The 23,411-nt window shown below is 38.6% G+C and overlaps 2 protein-coding genes and 1 pseudogene across 2 annotated transcripts in view; 2 read left to right on the plus strand and 1 right to left on the minus strand.

Annotated features, from left to right (window-relative positions):
- LOC141656664 (receptor-like protein EIX2) overlaps window positions 1-23,411 on the plus strand; it is a 398,824-nt gene that overhangs the window by 39,816 nt on the left and 335,597 nt on the right. The gene's annotated exons all lie outside the window — the stretch shown is intronic.
- The window catches only part of LOC141656668 (receptor-like protein EIX1), a 276,353-nt gene that overhangs the window by 28,520 nt on the left and 224,422 nt on the right, over window positions 1-23,411 (plus strand). The window lies entirely within an intron of this gene.
- LOC141655880 (hevamine-A-like) lies at window positions 2,946-3,914 on the minus strand (annotated as a pseudogene).

Here is a 23,411-nt window from a genome sequence, read left to right on the forward strand (position 1 = left end):
GACCAAACCCAAAAAAGCCGACCTTCGCCACATTGTCGAGGCGATCCAATCCAAACTCTCCAACTGGAAAACCAATTCCCTATCTAAAGCTGGGAGGCTTTGCCTCATCAACTCCACTATTAGTGCCATTCCCTCTCACTCCATGCAATGCATTCGCCTCCCCTCCTCCATCCTTGGTGACATTGATAAGATTACTAGATCCTTCCTCTGGTCAGGATCCTCTTCCAAGAAGCTTCACCTCTCGAACTGGGATCTGGTGACCCTCCCTCTGGCCCATGGGGGCCTCGGTGTCAAGGCTGCCCGACCTCTTAACGATGCCTATTCGATGAAACTCAGTTGGAACATTCTCCTGAACAAGAACTCTCTGAGTTCCGTCGCTATTCGAAGCAAGTACCCGACCCTTTCCCCCTCTTCCTTTCGCTTGGGCTCCCACATTTGGAAAAATGTGGGGGTCGGTCTCCCCCTCCTTCAGGACCACACCATATGGTCCATCGGTGATGGAGCCTCAGTTTGCCTCTGGACTGACTGCTGGTCCTCCCTTGGCCCCCTCCGTGCGGTTATTCATGGTCCCCTTACCTTCTCTTCTTCCAATGCTAAACTGAAATCTCTCATTTTTAATGGCGCTTGGACTTTTGACAGCCTTGACTTTGTCCTCCCTGATGACATGTTAAACACTATTCTTTCCATTCCTCTCCCCTCTGCCAGCAAACCTGATCTCCTTACCACTAACCTTGCTCCTAAGGATAAATTTTCGATTACTTCTGCCTACTCCTCCTTACTCAACTTGAGTAACCACCCCCCCACCTTCACTCCTACTCTTGAGTGGCTTTGGGACCTCCCCACCCTTCCAAAAATTAAGTTCTTTCTTTGGCTTGTGTGGTGGGACAAGCTACCACACAAGTTCACTCTCTTCAAAAGAAATATCATCCCCTCCCCGTCTTGCCTCTTGTGCCCCAACCCCTCCCTTAAGGAATCTTCTATCCACCTCCTTCGTGACTGTAGTATCGCTACCTCTGTTTGGTCCCTCCTCAATGTTGACCATTCTTTCTTTTCTCTCGACCTCCAACCTTGGATCCATGAGAACTGTACCTCTCGTAATTCGTCTTGGGCTACCCTTTTCTCCTTTGTCTTGTGGCGTCTTTGGGTACAACGTTGTGACTCTACTTTCAAAGCCACCCCTCCCAGACCGTCCCTCCTTTTCCGTGATGCCACGGCTAATCTTGCTTTGTCTTGGGCCTCTGCTTCGCCTCCTAGTCTACCACCCTCTTCCGTAGTTACCTCTGCCTCTTGCTACCCTTGTAGCTGGGCCCTTCCCCCGCGTGGTTGGTTTAAAATCAATGTTGATGCGGCTTTCTCTCCCTCCTCCTCCTTAGCTTGTATTGGGTGTGTGGTCAGGAATGATTTAGGGTCTTGGGTACGGGGTTGGTCTAGACGTTCCCCTGCCCCTACCCCCTTTGTTAGTGAGGTTTTGGCCATTAGAGAGGGTCTTAGAGCCGGACTTGCGTCCATGGATAGTTTTATTATTGCCTCGGACTGCCTTACTGCGGTTACTTCTATTTTGAGCAAGGCTCAGCCTTGTGGTCAATTTGCTAATGTTATTCTTGAGTGTAGGGACCTCCTGGAAAGCTCCCCCCGCCTGATGATCGTTTTTGAGAAGAGATCGGCCAATGGTGTTGCGGATGCTCTCGCCAAAGCTGGTTTAGTTGATAGTAGTCCTAATAATGGTTGTTTTAATTGGGACAGTGCCCCACCTTTCGTCCTTCGTTTATGTACTATTGATTTTGTAGCGGCCATTGAGCCGCTCCCCCCCGACCCTCCCCCGTGATGTCCCCGAACTCTTTGTCCTTTTTTGATTATGGTTTTTTAATTTAAAGTACTACTTCCTTCCAAAAAAAAAAAACAAGTAATTAGTCTAATTTATCAAAACATTAATTTGTGCGACTTGATTGTTTTGTGTTCATTTATAAAGTCGAAAACGAAAAATTCTTCCATAACTTCTTTCGGCAAGTAATGAGTACTTGATTGTTTTGCATAGTACACAAGTTTTCATCTTGAATGAAGTATATGAATCATTGGCTGAATGGCTGGAGAATGACATTGATACCAGTTTAATATCTCAATCAAATTATCATCTGTTTAATACTTGATTGTTTTCTCATTTTTTTTAATTAATGAATGCTAACATACTACATGGGAGAGCAAGAGAGGTGGACGATGATGCAATGTGCGGCAGGAGGAGCAATTCGGAAAAACGTACTATCTGGTGTCTCTGATGGGTGGGGGGCAGTTGTCGATTTGGGAAAGCGACTGTGGTTGCCGGTGGGTTGTTAGTGGTGGCCAGGTACGAGGATGGAGGTGGTGGCAGTGGGCTGTTGGCTTTATCAATTATTTTCAACATGCAGTAAGAAAGATAGGGATGAGAGAAAGTTGAAAAGTAAAAGGGGTGAAATGGTAATTTGTGTATGTGAAAGAGTAAAATGCGTATGTGAAAGAGCAATACCGTATGTCTATTAGGCATATTTTAAAAAAACCCTAATATTATTATTAAATTTCACATCTTAATATTATTATTAAATTTAAATAATGTGTCCCGTATTCTAAATTTCATTGAATATCGTGTCACGTGTCCATTTCTTGTCCATATTCGTATCAGCACCCGTTTTGGTACTACCTAGGCTGTCACTTTTAAGTTCAGCAAACGGCCAAGGCAACAAAGCGGTGTTTACAACAGCCCAAAATACAAGCACATATCAAATTGGGCCTAAACACAATAGAAATTCAAGTATTCGATGAACCGCAAAATTCGCTGTAAGCTAGTAAAACGACATGCATTTGCACATGCAAAACGTCAGACTTCAATAACAAAGAAAAAGTCAACTTTATTCAGTCGTTTAAGAAAAAGTCAACATTGTTACAACCTCAAATCTCAATCTCAATCTCAATCTCAAATCAACAATAATGTGACATAACGTAATAATCGTGTTAAATTTATAAATTAACACTTAATCATACAAATTTGACAATTTGTTTTGTATAACCACTTTGATCATCATAAAACTTGGACCAAAACATCACCCCTCCATATTTTCGCGACCTTTTAATGATCGGTAAGACTTTTTTAATCAGCACATCGGGTGGTAAAAACCCGCTTCCGGGCCGCTTCTGTGGCGGCCCGGTAGACCCATGAATAATTTCTTGATGTATCTTTTTGAGCTCCATAGGTTCCATGATTTTATTAGGTTGGTAATGTTGCCATTATATTGGCAAGGTGGATTGTTGTAAAATTGGACCCATACATAGTCGAATAGGCCCGTTCTAAGGGGTGTGCCTAAATATTTGTCCGGGAATGGACATTGTGGGGCCGCGCCTAAGTACACCTTCTTGCCTCGAAAACTGTATCGACGTAGAAACCATGCTAGATTGCTCCAATATGATATGGATCCTGACTCGATGTCAAAATCAATACCATCTAGAGCGGCGTCACCTAGGGGTCTCGAGGTTGAGTGGCCCCCAAGGTAGTTTTTGTATAAATATTTAGCGAAGTTTTTGGCATCGTTTCTGGAGGAAAATGAGTAGTTCCCAACACCACCACCTAAAGAGAGCAAGACTTTAATGCCTAGGGATTGGCAAAACTCGATCTCACTTGACAAACCAACACACCCTCCAGATGGCGGGTCACAATGACCCGCCAAGTTTAAAGAGGGTACTTGACCGCCTCCAAAAATGTTAAGAAAGGCCAAATTGACATATTTGTATCTTTTGGTGGCACATGTTTCATTGAGCCGGCCCTCATTGCCGTTTTGGCCCCAATAAATGGCTATACCACCACGTTGACGGTGGAAGTAGCGAGCTTGGGAAGGGAAAGGAAGGAGGATGAGGAGAAGAGGAAGGATATATAGCTTTGAAGCATACATGTTGTATGATTTGGTGCTCATATGCTTACAATTTTGGTCATATATATAGTTGAGGACTTTAGAACGTGCTATAATCAAGTGATGTGATGGTCAACTTTGCCTTATAAATGTGTAGGGTATAATGTATATTAATTAGCTGGTCTTTTTTAAGACGGATATATTAATCTTAAGAATAAATCGGGTTATTGTTTGTCCATTTTCTTCAACTTTTTCTCAATAGACAATATTATGTTCTAAGATGATTTAAAGGTCGATTGTTTGATGATGCTGAGAATAATGATTTAATATTGTTTTACTAGAGAAAACGGTAGTAAATAAGGAGAAAAAGAAATGGAGATGATTCATACTCGAATCTTCGGTATAATAGGGATTTTTTGGATGGTGGTACCAGCTTTCTTCCTCCTTTCTTGGTGCCTAAATGTGCCTTGGTGGTAACATATAGGACCCTAAGACCATTTCCATAATTCAAATACTCATGATTGAATTAGTTGTGAAAGTAGATATTATACGTGACATCGACATGATGAAGATGAGTAAATGGATAATCTTATTAAATAACCTCACTAAAATAACTTGATTAAAATGCTAATTATTTGTTTTGACCAAAGAATGTCAAGAAAGTGACTATTATGGATGAAAAAATTTTGGGTACAGCCGGTGTACACGATTATCGTACACTCTAACCAATGATAAATCTTTAAGTATATTCCACTTAGATTTTGCTTTATTATTTATGGAGAGTATGGGTAATTCTAATATTCTTATTGGCTAGGGTGTACGGTAACGTGGTGCACCAGGTGTACCCAAGAAATTTTCTGGATGGAGTATATTATGATCTCATTTTGTTTGCAAGATTGCAGTTTTGCAAGATTACAATGGCTCCAAATAAGAATTTGTGATCAAACATATACTCCGTGACTATCTAGACGATTATGGAGTACTTGATTGGGAGTAACCTACGTAAAACAAGAAACTTATTACAAGTAAATTTTTAACAATTACGAAAAGAGAAGAAGAGTTAGTTCAAGTGGTGGGAGCTCCTTTACTCCAACCATAAAATTGGGGTCTTGGAGGTTTGATTGTCACTCGCAACATAAATACGCTCATTTGAAAAAAAAAAGTTGAATTAGCAAACAAATATCAAATATAATGTATTTGATCGAATCCCAGATCTTAAGACAGAGGAATGAGATTGACAACCACAACACCGACCCCACTTGTTTTAAAAGCACCTTAAACGATTGAATGGAGAGGTGGATCCTAACAGAAAAATTCTATCGATTTTATATGATGCAATTGTGTTCTATAAAACTCGAAACTTGGAGAAGCCGGCTAGCCAGGGTCTAACCGGCCTTAAAATCGCTGCAGGCTATCGAGTATACTTATGATTATGAATAGTTTTTTATACTTCTACTAATTGAGGTGGAATTGTTTTTTTGGGTGAAATCGTTGATATTAAGGGCTTGCTTGGGATGAGAGTAATTATTAAAGGAGTAATGAGAGCTAAAATATGAAAAAATGGGAGGAGATTGGTGCTTTGTGGTGGTTGTGGAGGGTGCAAAGAGGAGGTGAGGGAGGAACTATTACCTCTATATAGAGGTAATAATTACTTGGAGGGGGAGGTGAGTAACAATTACTCCTCTAATGAAGGGACTATTACACTATATTTCCCCATTTCTATCCATTTCTATCTCCAACTCTCATCACTTCCCTCTATTTTTTAGTTCATTTTAGCTTTATTACTCCCTTAATAATTACTCCCATCTCAAGCAAGCCCTTAATATCAACGATTTCACCCAAAAAAACAACTCCTTTTGAGTCCTTTCATTTCGATCATTTGTTTACCAATTCCATTAATGGGTGTCTCAATCATTTGTCTATGTTTCTATATTAGGAAGAGTTCTACATGGTAATTTGATCTTGTTGGTGATTTAAGAGTAATTACCGGTTTCATTTTGCGTAATTAAGGTTGGTTCGTTAGTGGGTAATTTCTGAATAATAAATTGCAAGTTCGGGAAAATACGGAGAGTATACTTGCATAATTATTTACGGAATTACGGTTTAGCATTCGGACGAATGACTATGACGGGGGTCTCGCGGGATTAATTAAATATCACGGGATACGGAACTTAGTTCCGTGTCTACTCTGAAAAAAAATAATTAATTAATTTCAAGGGAAATCAATTCAACGTATTCCTGGTTTTGAAGAGTTGCAACTTTTCAGAATAACTTCCCTCCCTTCCCTGTTTTCCTCTCTATATAAACAAAGAGGAAGAGAAGAAGCAGAGATAGAAAATTCTTCTGACATCAACAAACGTTTAACAAACTACACACAATATTTCTACAGTCCGTTTTTCTTAAGACCATTGTTTTTGGTCTGAAATAAGACGGGTAATATGTCATCATTTTACAATAAAATGTTGTTATTTTCTGATAACATGTTACCATTTTTGTTCACATCATTTTCAGGGTAAAAAATGACACCTCTAGTCATAACATTTTGTGAATTAATTGGTTACATTTTCTTAAAAAATGACAACATTTTATCCGTCTGACAAATAAGACGAAAAATGTCCGTCTGAAACAAGAATTTGTGATATTTCTATATTACGTCTCTGATCTTTGAGTGCCAAAGACAGAGGGGACCGTCTTATCTCAGTAGAAAAATTCGGTATAACCCAGGCACAAGAATAAGGGTCGAATTATTCTATTAGGAAAGTAAGAGTCGATTCGGTCTGTATTTGTTTGTCAAATTTATTGTTCGTAATAATCAATCCCCTAACAGATCTTCCACATAACGTATTATCTATCTATCACTCAACAACAACACTCACATCTCCTTAATTCTTTATGACAAAACTAAAGATAAACAAATGACCGAAACGGAGGGGTAATATATAAAAATAAATAGTATATCTCGAAATGATTCAATGAAACCGGGAAGATTATGTCACTGCTTAGACAAACTCACAAACATTAAATATAAATTAGTTTTTAATTAGTTAAGTCAAACGCCCAGCCTCTCTCAAGGTATATAATGCTTGAAATTAAATATCTGAATTTGTAGCTGGCGATTCTTATCAAATACGGAGTACAGTACAACGAATTTAAAAAGAAATCGAACCGACCTTGCTGCTACATACATGATTACATGCACATGTGGTGACTGGTTAGTCGTGAGTCTGAGTCGGCATCATCTCAAATCGGGTTATTTGGAACGGGTCAACGTAGGAGCTGTATCCAAATTCAAATCGAACAATTTGAATCAAAATCTACTATATATGAAAGTAACGGACCAGCCCGGCCCATTACACGGGCCTTCTCTGACCCGGCCCGTCTAACCCATCCTTACCCCTGGCCGGCCCCGTCATCGACCCTCCACAGGCGTGGCCCGGGTAACACCAGTACTCCAGCAGAAGGCCGGCCCGGTCCGGCCCGGCCAAGCCCCCCTCCAACTGGCCGATTCAGGGCCTGACAAGGAGAGTCTGGTCCATCCCTTTCCGAACCCCGCCCACGAACACCTCTATATGAAAGTACGTCACTTTGACATTGGGTGATGCCGAACAAAACTCCGATACACAATCGACAACCCGTTCTTGTTCGGCTGAATCCAGCCATGTATTAGAATAACCAATGTTCAAGTTCATAAGGACCGGTAAGCATGGACGAATAGACCTCAACAATTGCAGACCGTGATGAGATTCGCCAACAATTACAAACGACAGCGTCTCAAGTCGGTCCAGTGTAACGTCTTTGAAAATGAAGTCGTCGAAATTGACATGATTATGTTCATTATATCGAGTAGCTTCTTCTATCCACAGTTCTTCGATGTTTTGAGCTGTTTTAAGCAATAAAATGAGCTCCGGCATGAAGGATGATAGTTGAGTTAGATTAATTCCATGTAAAGTAAGCTTCTTTAATGCCCAAGGCTTAAAGTCCGAAAATTCAATTGGCTTCAAGCAAGGAGCTAATACCTGTCAATATACAATAAACAAGCACATAATTAAGGACGACATTCTTTGTAAAATGTACTCCGTATATGAATGTTAATTTAAGTTCTAACTTCTAATGCTCCGTTTGACAAGGTATTTCAGGTACCTGATTTGGTCAAAATAGCTTATTTGACCAAAATTTCAGGTAACTTATTTTTTGCAAACGTTTGACAAATAACTTATTTAACCAAATAAGCTACCTGAAATGTTAGCTAGAGTAGTATTTGAGATTTCAGGTACCTGATTTGGTTTGATTTTCCGTTTTTACACTTTATATCTATACTATTAAATAATTATCATATCCTTTTATGTCATTCATCGAAATCATTTACTTTTTCAGTTAGTTTGCCAAACTTTTTTTTTAATATAATCAGCTACCTTATCAGTTCCTAATTTTCAGCTAGCTTTTCAATTTTCAGTCAACTTTTTCAGTTTTCAGCTACCTTTTCGGTTAGTTTTACCAAACAAAGCCTAAAGAGGACATTCACATACCCTTATCGTACACAAGTGCAAGATTTCGAGCCTTGTAAGCTTAGGTAGAACATGGCGAAATCCATCCGAATTATTAATATTGTTGAATTGATGCTTGAGGTTAAGGGTAAGAGATGACAAGCTCGTTGTTTCTGAAAAAGAACAGTGTCTCAAGCGACAGTCGTCCATAACAAACTCCTTAAGGCGTGGTACATCAATTGTAACTGTATCACCATCAGGCCAAACACAACACTTCAAAGTTATACGCTCGAGATTAGGTGCAATAAGCGAGAGGGGTTGAAACAAGTTATGAGGGACTGATACCCCACAAAGATGTAGCCGGGTAAGCTTGAGAAAAGTCGTGGTAGGATGATATTTGATAGGGAAATTATGGAGTTCTAAATGAGTTAACTCCGGGAATTGAGTGATAGTCACCGGATACAACTCATTGATCGGACTCCGAATTCTTAGTTTGGTGATTGTCGTAGGTACGATACTCATCACTTGATCAAAAAGATCAACAAGTGATAAAGTATTCCTCGAAATCTGTTTGTGCACAACATACAAAACAAACTGGTCTAACAGTCCAGTATGAGTGGACAGTATGCGTTTAATTGTCTTCAGAAACTCGTCCACAGTCCGATTATTCATGTATTGAATCTTTCGCGAGTAATAATAGGCAGTATGATCAAATATAAGGTCAGGATGGTTTCGGAAAATATGTCGCCATTGCGTAGATAGGACCGTTGTTCTTGCGATTTCTTTAATTGTCAAGTCCTTTAAAATAAGGTGCTTCAAATCAGGATGTAATTCACTGATTCTATCTTCTCCGGTTGTTTCATCAAATCTTTCCAAATTTATAGATTTTCGAATCGACATTATTGTACTGCACACGAGAAATATAAATCGTGAAGCATTAACAACAGTGGATTTGCAGGACATAATTGGTTTTAGGTAGTGACAAACTGTTGGATTTTGAATACCCTATGAGCTCGGATCGATCAATTGCAAGTATTAATCAAATTAACATAGTAAATAAGATGAGTCACATACCTCTCAACGCAGCGGAATTAATAATGATAATAAGAAGTATATGTATGTATAAATCCAATAACCCACGCGAATAATATTATAATAAGCACCTCAGTTGTGATGCCTCTACCACTGTCAAATCCACAGTTTTTGATCTAAGCCTTATATGCTAGTACCGGAGGGAAGAAAAGTAACTTGGAGAAAACTCTTTTCCTCTCTCTTAGTGTTCCTCTCATTCAGTTAGGTTTGTCATACAAATCATGAAATACACTAGGTTACTTTTCTTAACCTTAACCTAAGCGCAGCTGGGCCTAATCAGTATTAGAGCCTGATTAGTGTTATTATTATCAGTCGGACTAATAATTACACTAATCTCGTACCTTTTGTGTGTGACCCAATAGACCCACTTAAGACTATCAGACACGTAAATCATTTAAATGTCAAACCGACATTGGCCTCTAGCAAGGCATATCGATCAAATAGACTCAAGCGACTTAATTCGTATAGGACAATTCCATACTCGTATTATCGTACTGCATACAAGTCCATGACTTCGTCGATAGTACTCATAAGCCCTAATCAAAATTCGATTACAAGTTTTGCAATTTTATTGATTGCAGTACTCAAGATGTGCAATCAGGAAAAGGACATTGTGGAGCAGCAGACAGATAGACAGATAGACCAGCTTCTATGTCGAAATCTATGCCATCTAGAACCGCGCTTCCAAAAGGACGGGAATTTGAGGTTCCGCATAAGAAGTTGTTCCAAAGGAAGGTTGCAACCTATGGACAGAAATTAACAAAAAGTAAGTCCTTAACCGTCTTATTATACTATCCACTCCGTATAGCTAGCTTCATATAGAGGGTATATTCTAACAAATCTCCATATTGACTTGCGTCATTTGAAAGGGAATTTAACAATAGAAATTAAAGAAGGAAGTATGGAAGTAAATCCAACGTTACCAGTATACCATTAAGATCTAGAAAAAAATATTAGGCGAATGATGAAATATAAGTAAAAAAAATATTGGTTGAATGCAGGGGCGGAGCCAGGATTGAAAAATATGTAGGGCTAAATTTCAAAGCTAAAATATTGAAAATTTATATAACGTTTAAGATTGTGATGGAATCGGTATTAGTACTTCAGAAGGCAAAAATGAACGTATTAAGTTTGTCGAGGAGCCTAAATTGTACAAATGTAGGGTATTTTTGGTTTTTTACCTATGATAATCTTCTAATTCGGCCAATCAATTTAAATACGTTAAAAATATGGTGTAAAATAACTGAGCAATTAACGAATTTTCCAATTTAAATAAATATTGATAAATTATTAATCTTGGAAATTCAACCAAAGATATAAGTATTCTTAGTTTAAAAATATTTAAGTTTCATTAAACTATTTAAACTATAATTCAAAATTTATAGCAGATTGAAAAAAAAAAAATTCAACATCACCGTTATTTATTAGTCATAGTGCTAGTAATTTGAGGCTCAATGTAACAAAATTAGAGAAAAACAATAAAATGTTTGTTGTGGGATTTGAACACATGACCTACTACATCAATAACACCTTTGTGGAATGCATCTAACCATTTTTGCTACTAACTTCCGTGAAAAATAAAGGGAGTAAAAATTATTTTTCCCAAAATCATATAGGGCTATAGCCCATATAGCCTATATAGTAGATCCGCCCATGGTTGAATGATGATTTTTGTGTTGTTTGGCAAATAAATTTAGTGGGTCCCTAATCCCATCATGTATCATGTGAGCGGTCTCTCAATAACGCTATTGAGAGACCGTCTCTACGAAGTTTTTGTGTTGTTTGGCTGTTCAAAGGTTGGCATATGAATTTATACATATACAGTAGTCCGTAATGGAGAAAAAGTTACGCATCTGATGTATTACCTCAGACGCTATTAGTTATTGAGTATACATGCATTTTTTCTGAGATTTTAAAGTTTATAGTTATATTTTAATCTTTTGATGTCAAAACTCAAAATACTTGAATTTATATGTATATATATAGTTTTCGAGCAATATTGTGTTTTTCAGTTTAATGATTAAGTGAACGAGTTCAAAAACTTTACACTAAAACTCATACTCCCCATATCCCGGTCATTTGTTGTCTTTTTCTATTTTGGGGTGTCTCAGTCATTTGTTGTCCTTTCTATTTTGAGAATGATTTTGATGAGTAATTTGATCATTCATCCTCAATTTATTCCACTTGTCATTTAGTAATTGCCCCCCCTCCTATTTCCTTGGTCTTTGTCCCAAAATCAAAGGACAACAAATGATCGGGACGGAGGAGTAATATTTAAAACATAACTCAATTTTTTTATTATAAAACTCAAAAAACATACAATTAGATGTAATACATCTGATGTATAGTCTATGAACTATACACAATGTGAATCACTAGGTAATTTGATTAGTAGAAAAATTGGATTAAAATTGTTAGAATGTTCAAAGACTAATATGGTCAATAACTCAATACCCTAGACGGTGCAGTTATTGAGTTTAGATTCTTTATCCCAATATGCTAGCCGACATTGTTGTTAAAATCGCGATACGGATTGTAAGATCATACGATCCAAAAAGTGAAAAACGATTCAAATCATCGTAGGATCGTTTTGGTGGTAGGATCGGTACAGGATCTCGGTCAGGGGTAGGATCGTATAGGATCGTACAAGATCGTAAAATGCTTATTTGTGTTACAAATTTGTGAGTTTGTTGTTTTTCTATACTTACAACTCTAAATTAAAGGTATATGTAATATATTTGATATGATTATTAAGTTTCATGTCATTAAGTAAACTTTTAACATTATACATTACAAATTATACCAAATTATTTACATAAACTTGTTTATCCAAGCTATTTTGTAGGATCCTGTGATTCGATCCTGCGATCCGATCCTACCACCCCTCTTCGATCCAAAGTAAAATCCCAATTCTGACAACATTACTAGCCTGCGTAAGAGTTCTCGTTCATGGTTACTAATGGTTTTAAAGTCTTGGTCTTTTTCAGTGCAATTTGAGCTAAACTTATTCAAAGAAGATTAATCTATATTTCCTATGACTATTTAGTCACAATAGTTATTCAAAGACATATTAATGGTCCATGTGATGTTGGATTACTTGGCTCTGTGTTGATAGCAATGGCATATTGGCATTATGTCCATTTCCTTTTAACGGTCCAGTTTCAATTCCTTAAATTAAACGACGTTGATAAGTAGACATATTAAACCTATGGCAAAAGCTAACCTGGTGAAGATATTACACGCCTATTTTGCAAACAAGTATTCTAAAAATTAGTTAACAAAAATACAGTAATTAACAAAAGAAGACGACGAAAAAAAGGCAAGGATCTGTGTAGTAGAAGAAAATTTTCATCCACTTCAAGGGAAGATCGTAGTATAAGAAGAGAAGTTTGTTATGTAATTGCTTGCTTTATTAAACGATGAACAAGAGGTACATATATACTAGTTACAAGAGAACGAAACCCTAGACATAACTTGACGGAGAAGCTAATACAATAAAAGGAAACACGATATACAAAAGATATGAACGAGAATTATGGTATGTAAAAATATATACACTAAGATACGGAAATATCTTCAATACGCCCCCGCAAGATGGACGATCCGGAGTTGAGGCCAATCTTGGAGAGCAGAAACTGATAACGAGGTTTGGGCAAAGCCTTGGTGAGAACGTCAGCTAGTTGGTCATCACCCGCAATATGTTGAACACGCAAGTGACCAGACTGAACCTGCTCGCGCACAAAGTGGAATGCAAGCGCAACATGCTTCATACGCGAATGAAAAATCGGGTTGGTAGAGTAATGGGTAGCACCCAGGTTGTCACAATAGATGACAGGTTGTGGCGAGAGGTGAAGACCGAGTTCCTGTAGTAATGATTTCAACCACAACAATTCGGCCGTGGTATCTGCGACAGCACGAAACTCCGCTTCAGTGGTAGAGCGAGCTAAAGCTCGTTGTTTTCTGGAAGACCACGAGAGTGGATTGCGACCGAGAAAGGTAAAGTAACCAGTCGTGGAAGTATATGAATCGGTGTCGCCACCCAAATCCGCATCACAGAAGGCGTGCAGACGAAGTGGGGAAGTACGAAACAGTTGCAAACCATGGTTTTGAGTGCCACGCAGGTAGCGAAGCACACGTTTGGCAGCAGCCCAATGGATGCCAGTCGGGTTTTGGAGAAACTGAGCTAATCTATTGACAGAGAACGCGACATTAGGGCGAGTGAAGGACAGGTATTGAAGGCTTCCAATAAGAGCACAATATTCAGTGGGATTTGGCAAAGGAGAGCCGTCTGTGGAGTTGAGTGTCGGGTATGTGGCCATAGGCGTGGTGGAAGGTTTAGACTCCAACATCTTAAATTTGTCTAGAATATCTTAAATGTATTTAGACTGTGTGAGGATTAATCCATGTGAGTTGGGTGTAACCTCACCACCTAGAAAATAAGACAGTGAACCTAGGTCTTTGAGGGAAAACTTGTTGGATAAAACAGAGATAAATTTGTTGACAGTCGAGGTGTGAGGACCCGTAACAATAATATCATCGACATAAATTAAGGCATAAATAGTTGTGTCGGGTTTGGTAAACAAAAATAGTGAGGGGTCGGCAATTGACTGTGTAAAACCATACGAGAGTAAAAATGACTTGAGCGTGGTAAACCAGGCTTGAGGAGCCTGTTTTAAGCCGTAAATCGGTTTCGATAATTTGCAAACAAAGGACGGAAATTGTGGGTCAATAAAACCCGGTGGTTGAGACATATAAATGGTGTCAGTGAGAGAACCTTGGAGAAATGCGTTGTTAACATCTAGTTGGCGAAAATTCCAGCCGCGAGTAAGAGCAAGAGAAAGGATCAAACGTACCGTAGTTGGTTTAATAACGGGACTGAACGTGTCCGAGTAGTCGACCCCAGGCCGTTGATGAAAGCCTTTGGCGACTAATCGAGCTTTATACTTGTCAATAGAGTTGTCAGGTTTGTATTTCACACGATATACCCACTTGCAGCCGACGACGTTATAACTAGGGTTGGGTGGAACAAGAGTCCAGGTTTGATTTTTAAGAAGAGCACGGTGTTCATCCATCATAGCATCACGCCAAAGAGGATTTAAGAGAGCTTGTTTCGTGGTTGTGGGTAGGGCAGGTTGATTGACAATGGCAAGTTTAGCATACTTGGGGTTGGGTTTAACAATATTGTTGGTGAGGCGAGTGATAACATGGCGAGATGGGGGAGGTGGGGGTGGTGGTGGTGGTGGGGAAGGGGAGGAGCTGGGAGGCGTGATATTGGGCAGAACAAGGGACGTTGTGGGGTGGCAGGGGAAGAGGCAGGGGAAGGTGTGGGATTAGTGCGTGGGGGTGTTTGTGTAGGGGAGGGAGATGGGTTGTCAACACTGGTGGGAGAAGGGATGAGGGTAGGACCAGCATAGGTGCACCACGAAGTGGAATCAGGGAGAGGAGAAGTGGACGAGGTGGATGTGAGGTGAGGATACGGGAATTGGGATTCAACGAATTTGACATGGCGAGATACATAGGTTTTGTTAGACACGGGTTCAAGGCAATAATAGGCACTTTGGGTAGGAGAGTAGCCAATAAAGACACACGGTTTAGAGCGAGGTTCAAGCTTGTGCTTGGTATACGGTCGAAGCCAAGGATAGCATAAGCAACCGAAGCTATGAAGTTTCATATAGTTGGGAGGCGTGCCAAACAGTTTTAAGTATGGTGACATGTTATTGAGGGTAGGGGTCGGCAGCCGGTTAATGAGATAAACGGCAGTGGAGAAGGCATGTGGCCAAAAGGTGGAAGGAAGTTTAGCATGTGTAAGGAGTGTGAGACCGGTTTCGACAATGTGACGGTGACGGCGTTCCGCATATCCGTTATGTTCGGAGGTGTGCGGAGGTGAGGTAAGTTGACCAATTCCATTGTCAGATAACGTGAAATTTAGCTTTATATACTCACCACCGTTACCGGAAAAGAGTTGTAAAATTGGTCGATTAAAAAACTTTTCTACTAAAGCACGAAACCGTTTGAAGACAGTGATTGTGTCGAATTTCGTTTCAAGGGATAAAGCCAAACATACTTTGTAAAGTGATCAACAAATATAACATAATATTTGAAATTATCATTAGAATAAATAGGCGATGTCCACACATCGGAAAATAACAATTGTAATGGTGCAGTAGTAGTAAAACTTGAAGAATTAAAAGGAAGTTTGTGACTTTTGTTAACATTACAAGAGTCACAGTGGCTAAAATTATTCGATAAAGCAGAAATATTGAAAGTATTGCATAAATATTGTAGGATAGGAGCCGATGGATGTCCAAGCCTATGATGCCACGCAAGAGAGTCACGAGCAGCTACGGCGTAGACATGGAATTCGGCTGGTGTAAGGTGATAGGTTCCTCGGCTATTGCTTCCTCGGAGAAGGGTTTTGGTCGTCTGGAGTTCCTTAATAAGACAGGAAGATTGTGAGAATTCAACAAAAATTGGGTTGTCAAGACAAAGTTGAGAAATAGAGATTATATTTTGCGAAATTTGCGGAACATATAAAACATTATTAAAAACAATTTTAGATGAATTAACAGTGATAGTGAATGAACCGATATGCGAGATGAGAAGGGTGGAGCCATCACCAATTATGAGTTCGTCAGAACCGTCATATGGTGAATGAAAGGAGAGGTTTTCAAGATCATTGGCTATATGATGACTTGCACCACTATCAAGAAGCCAAGGGAGATGAGATGGAGGTTGGGAGACAGTGGCGGTGTGAGCAGCAGGTTGAGCAGTGCGGTTGTTGTTGTGGTTGGTAGCAGGGGTGTAGGTGTGGTTGTTGTTGTTGTTGCGGAAGGAAGTGTTGGGTGGTGGGAAAACGACAGAAGGGTACAAGTCCCCGAACTTGTAGCATTGAGAGATGAGATGACCCGTGGCTCGACAGAATTGGCACTTTCCTCTGAACTGATTAGGAGAAGGGTTGGATGAGGCTGTAGTAGAGGAGGGTTAAGGTGGCTGTTTGGAATATGTGCGGTTGGATGGACGATAAGTCATGGCATTAGCCGTGGCATGGTAAGGAGCAGGGGTGGTCGTGTGTTTAAGTGTGAGTTCGAAGTTGATTAACTTCTCACGAAGGGCCTCAAAAGTGATGGGTTCATCGCGAGCACGGATGGCATCGATGATAGGTTCGTAAGTTTCGTAGTCGAGACCACGAATGGCTTTGTCAATAATATCTTCAAGGTCCATAGGTTTGCCCATAATGGCAAGTTGATCGGTGCATGCTTTAATGGCATGCATATAGTCGGTAATGGTTTGGTCGTTTTTGGATAAGGAGCGGAGACGATCTTTGATTTGGAGAACATGACCGCGAGATGGGTTGGCATAGGTGGTGGCTAATATGGTCCAGGCTTTATGGGTTGTTTTAGCTTGAAGGACAAGAGATGTGATGGTGGGTGGTATTGTGCCGAGGAGGGCACCAAAAAGAAGACGGTCTTGGCGTTTCCAAGTTGAATAGGCAGGGTTAGGGCTAGTTTTCTTGTCGGCAGAGGTGATAGTTTCGGGTGGGACAGGGGTTTTGCCATTGAGATATGAGCAGAGATCATAGCCAAAAAATATCGACTCGATCTGGGTTTTCCAAGGAAGGTAGGTTAAGGGTGTGAGTTTCTCCACCATGGAGAGGTTGACAAGGATGGGAGGTGAGTTGGGATCATTAGGGTTGGTGATTGTTTGGGAGGTGTTAGTCATGATGACCGAGGTAAAGCGTCGGGCTGTTTGTGGGAAATCGAGTTAGGATCGATGAAGGTCTTGATACCATATAAGAAGAGAAGTTTGTTATGTAATTGCTTGCTTTATTAAACGATGAACAAGAGGTACATATATACTAGTTACAAGAGAACGAAACCCTAGACATAACTTGACGGAGAAGCTAATACAATAAAAGGAAACACGATATACAAAAGATATGAACGAGAATTATGGTATGTAAAAATATATACACTAAGATACGGAAATATCTTCAATACGTAGTACTTGCGTTTTTTCCCTTTGACCTCAGAGCGAAAGAGTAGCGCTTATTCAAGGTCCTACAGAGCTTCTCCTGTTGGTAATTATTATCATAGTCCTTCCTTGTAACAAGATGGTTCACATTCACTCCTATAGCCACGGTTAATAGAGGCCGCCGATAACTTGAACAAAAATGTCCGAACGAAACCGAGGGCTTCAACCACCAGATAGAAAGCCGCACTACGATAGTAATTACACAAATTTCAGTAGTGTAGCAGTTATCAATATTCCACCTGAAGTAATATCAACCCCTCGAAAAAAGAAAGAAAAAGTAAAAACAAGAAATGTTAGTAACAAAAAAATGATATAAAGACTTACTTAAGGCGCTTTAAGGTCTCCTCCATGCTCTGGCTATTTTAACAACCCATATAACATAAATCTTGTCTCGTGTATTTTCATAGAATCGGAAATAGGCATGTCTCCAAGATCTTTTCAAAATTAAAGTGCCACAAACTCCCCAAAATCCTACGATGAATCCAAGTACAACACTTATGTACAGTCCTAGCATGAAGTCGTCTATCGTGTCTTTCTTGCCATCTCCAATTCGTGTGATGGCAGGTGCTTCATCTCCAGCACATTTAGAAAGCGGTGCTCCGCAAAGTCCGGGGTTTCCAATGTATGATAAGGCATCAAAACTTTGTAATTGTGTGCCAACGGGAATCTTCCCTGTCAAGTTATTGTAGGAAACATCTAATATTGACAGACAACTAATTTGAGTTAAACTTGGAGGAATTTCACCAGAGAGACGGTTATGTGATAAATCAAGAAATTCCAAAGATGTCAGCTGACCTATTCTTAACACCACACCGCCAGTAAGATTGTTTCTTGATAGATTTAAGAATTTCAATCCAATAAGACTTGATATGCCATCTGGAATATGACCTTCTAGCTTATTGTTGGATACATCAATGCCTTTAAGTAATGTTAATGGGTTGTTATCAACAAATACACTTAATATTCCTAATGGTGATGAGTAGCTACGACCAAATGTTTGTTCATTTCTTTTCCACATCACTCGTGCATCATCGTTAGGATTTTGGCCTAGATAATACCCCAATAGTGGAGAAGAGTCATCCTCTGTGTTAGCCATGCTTACCAGTTTGTACAAACATCTTGGAATGGTTCCAGAGATGTAGTTGTTCGAAAGGTCCAAGATTTGGAGGAAAGAAAGATAACAAAAGCTTGTAGGTAGAACCCCAACAAAGCGATTACTTTGTAGGGTAACAACTACGAGATTTCTTAAACTGTGCCCAAAGTCAGGGGGTATGTGACCAATCAATGAGTTATTTGCAAGGTCTAGAATTACCAAGGACGTACAGTTCACCATGAATGCCGGTAAACTACCAGATAAATGATTGTTGCTCAAGTGTAAGCCACCAAGTTGGTTTAACGCACCCATAGAGTTCGGTAAACCTCCCCAAAGATTATTATTCTCTAAATGCAAGTGAATTAATTGATCGAAATAGCTCCAACAGTCCGGCAACTTTTCTGAAAACAAGTTGCTTGATAGGTCAAGATCGGAAAGAGGGGTTTGTATATGTGGGCATAAGAAAGGAATGAGGCCTTTTGAAAACTTATTGTTGTTTAGATATAGAGTGGATACATTGTTCCTTAGAAACGAGGGTATTACACCTTCCAAGAGGTTGTAGCCAAGTTTAATTTGTGGGAGGTTATCAAAGATGATTGATACATCTGGAATTGTACCATAAATCATATTGAGAGACATGTCTAGATATCTAATTCCCGGCCACAAGGTTGAGTTCCAAAAGGAAATAGGAATAGTGTCTGAAATACCAGCATTTGATATATCAATCTCGGACAAGTATTTTTGAGTTATAATCCACCTTGGAAAATAAGGGCCTACCTTACATGACTTCAAAATTAGCGTATCTAGCTGAAATGGAGGAATCCAATTAGCACTAATGTTAACCACAATTTCCGTGTTAGGAAACAAGTTCAGATCACGTAGTTTATAAAGGTTTGATAAGTGGGTGGTTGTGAGAGTTCCATTTAAATAATTGTACGAAAGATCCAAACCCTCAAGCATAGTAAGTTTTCCCAAGGATTGAGAAATAGTCCCATTCAGTTGATTTTCATAGAGCTCTAATACCCTTAAGAAGGAAAAGGCGCCAATGTTGTCCGGAATCGAGCCCCAAACATGGTTTTCACTTAACTGTAGAGACGTTAATGCCTTGTGTGGACATTTAGAAAAGGATTGGATGATGTCACTGAACTTGTAGTTGAGATTGGTACTCATCAAGTTTAAGGTTTGCAAGCTACATAAATTATCAAGGCGTTTCATTGAACGTCGAGACGATTGCAAATTATTTCCAAACATCTGATGATTTTTGGAGACATCAAGATATGTAAGGCTGGTCTCAAGTCTACTTAAGTTAAACAACCACTCAAATATGTATGTGTTATTCAGGTTATTATATGAAAGACCGAGGACACTCAGGGTTGTGGATGAATTAATATATGAAAGAGAAGGTGGTGAGTTTAGAGACAGGAAACAAATATCCAAATGAAGCTTTTGTAAGAAAGGTAGATTGTTAACAATAGAGAGCCATGTGTTTGCGGTCGTACTTAAATCTATATAACTCAAATCCACTTCCCTTATCAACCTCAAACGCGAAAGCCACCACAAGCTTTTCTCCCTGAGGATATTGTTACCGCTAAGATCGAGGGATGTTAATCTGGAAAGATTTCCGATTTCTTGAGGAATTACCCCCCCGAAACCAGCATGGGAGAGATTAAGGTGTTCTAAGCTAGCTAGTGAACCTATAAATTTGGGTAATGCTTCTGAGAAATTATTATAACTAAGGTCCAAATATTTCAAATGCTTCAAGTTAAGTAAAGAAACACTGAGTGTACCTTCTAGACAAGGCCCGTAATTGTAATAATCATCGACAGAGCCAGGAAGATTGAGACCGATGATGTGGCCAGATTGGTTGTTGCAATGTATACCTTGCCATTGACAGCAGTCCAGAGTGTGTCCCCAATCATCGAGAATCTCACAACTGTCGACACGAATGCCTTGCTTAAAATGAAGTAGTGCAACTCTGTCACTCTCTACACAAAGGATGTTGTTATTAAAGTTGGATGATCCAACTTGGCAACTACAGTAGGTTAGCCACGCACTAAAGAGTAGTAGGAGAAGGTGAAGGTGATTATATAATTTAGGGGGGAAATGGGTTGTCATTTTTTATGTAAAATTGTTGTGTTTGAAAATAATTATCGAGTGAGTGATATTTGTTTGGTTGAGTAAAACGTTAGTGTATGCATGTATTTATATGTGAATAGAATCTTCTCTACGTTCGAACTTGTTAAGCAATTGTTTTAAGTCTTGATTGATACTTGTATAGTAATGGCGGAGCAATGATTTAAAAAGTCTTGATCTTCTGGATGGGCTAAACTTTTCTACGTAGATCAGGACACATATTCACTTATTGGGCAAGAGGACCCTGTCTCTGGTTTGTTCTGAACTTGACAATTCAATATACGACCCATAATACAATGCCAAAAAATAGTATTTTCATTTTAGTTGATTCGATCAATTTATTTAAATTCCATTCTATTCAATTCAACTCGATTGATCTATCTTTTTACAAATTAACTCTTACTTGATTCATTTAGCTTCATTAAGTTCGGTTTAGTTCAAACTTTATTAAGTTTAATTCAAATTCTTTTAAATTTGAAAAGAACATGGCCACAAATCAAGAAGGTGAGATGTATTTATGGCGAATCCTCCCTCGAGAATGGGATGCCGGTGTTAAATAATGTAAATTTAATAACGGATTATAAAGTCTTGGTCTTCTACAGAGTGTAACTTGAGTTAGACTTTTCAACAATGATTCATACACATTTTCGCTTAAACTCGTAGTCAATGCAGCAATGCTTAATTAAGCTAGTCTTGGTTATTAGAATCGTAGAGAGGGGAAAGCATAAATAAGTCGCTCGTATAATTGATAATAATTTGTGTCTCGAATGATTACATTGTCTCGATATTTATAGTACTCCCGAGATCTAAATCGTATCAACTATTATAGGCTAACATATAATAAGTTTATTCCTAATATTATATTATTCCGATTACGGTATATTGTAATATACCGTAATATCTTCTAAAATCCCCCTCAAACCCATGGTAATTTGTCTAAATTTCCATGGGTTTGCAAGGTAGACAAAGAGAAACGGCTCTCTTTTCGAATCGGTTTCGTCGGGCTGGAACGTCGTCGCTTTTCGAACCCACCAAATCGTTGAAATTTCGTTGTCAAGAACGTCGCATTTTTTCGAACATATCGGTACGTAACTCGCCAGTGGATGCGTATAGGACTCGCCAGGCCGAGTTTCGTGTAAATCGCCAATAATAAAGAAGAGACCACACTTTGTTCACCTCCTTTGAACAGGACGAAGATCATGAAAAGGTGACAATGCACCAATATAGATAGATCAGAAACGTATCATAGTATTTTTTTTTTTAAAGCTAAATATATGTAAGATTATTGAACGAAAATCCCGCCGGAGGACATTATAATTATTTAGTCCCTCCGGCAGGGCAGCGGAATAACGATTTTAGGCTTCAAGAGCGTGAGACTCTGATACCATATTAGAATAAATAGAGAGGGTATGCTATCATAAGAGGTAATCGTAGTGCTATTGATAATAGTTCGTGGTTTTCACAATTACAATCATAGCATATTTATAGTACTCGTAAGATCTCCTACTATAAGAAACTATAATAATATAAACTTATTTTATTCTGATTACGGATACGATACCGTAATCTCCTTTAACATCCCCCCTCAAACTCATGGTAATTTGAAAAAATTTCCATGAGTTTGCACACAAAAATTTGAAAAAAAAAACTCGCCAGTAAATAATCTAATTCATCGGATGGAAACTCGTTTTCTGAAGCCAACAAATTCATCGATCGATAATTGTCAAGAACGTCGATTTTTTCGAACTTGACAAAAATAATTAGACGGGCAAACGAGAACGTTAATCTTTTCGGACTCGTCGAAATTTCATGGTCAGGAACGTCACAATTTTTCGAACCCAACTTTATTGAAAACGGAAAATTATCCGTCAAATACTCAAATCCAATCCCCCTTATACTAAAAGAATAAGAAATCCTAAAGTTTTCCCGCCTAAATGAATTACTCTATAATTGGGCTTTAGGCTTCATTTTATCTTGCTTATAACTGGGCCATCCCCCTTATACTAAAAGAATAAGAAATCCTAAAGTTTTCCCGCCTAAATGAATTACTCTATAATTGGGCTTTAGGCTTCATTTTATCTTGCTTATAACTGGGCCATATTGATTTAATTACATACAATAAATAATTCAATGTCAATTAAAAAAGGGATAATATTGTTTTTCAACTTGTATAGACAAATTAATAGAATATTCTTATTTTGTTACATAAATGAAATTGCACTTATTATACGTATGATGTGATATAAATATTTTTCTATTATTATTTTTAAAAATAAACATGATGGTCATGAACACGTTTTTGCCAAATACTTTTTAATTAATTCTATAGTTTTGTCCTTTTGATACAAGCGTATATAAGTGAGCGTATTCATAGATTGTTTACTTCTAAAACGAAAAATTTACGTATAATACCTTTTTTTCTTACTCTTTAACTTAATATCACATTTATCTCATACTATATAAAATGTTTAAATATTGGTTAATTTTACATTTAACAGTGTTAAGCTTCTCTTTTCCAACTCTTAATATTAAATATTACTAATAGTAAATTTCATAATTAAATTTCAAGGGAGGTTAAATGCCAGTAATATAATTATTAAATTCTCTAATACCCCTATCTAAAAAAACCGCTCGAATGCGCGGGATCTATACTAGTCAATGGATAGATCAGAGAACTCATAGAATTCGCATTGTGTACATCACGCA

Source organism: Silene latifolia, chromosome 5, assembly GCF_048544455.1.
Source record: "Silene latifolia isolate original U9 population chromosome 5, ASM4854445v1, whole genome shotgun sequence".
Classification (NCBI taxonomy): Eukaryota; Viridiplantae; Streptophyta; class Magnoliopsida; order Caryophyllales; family Caryophyllaceae; genus Silene; species Silene latifolia.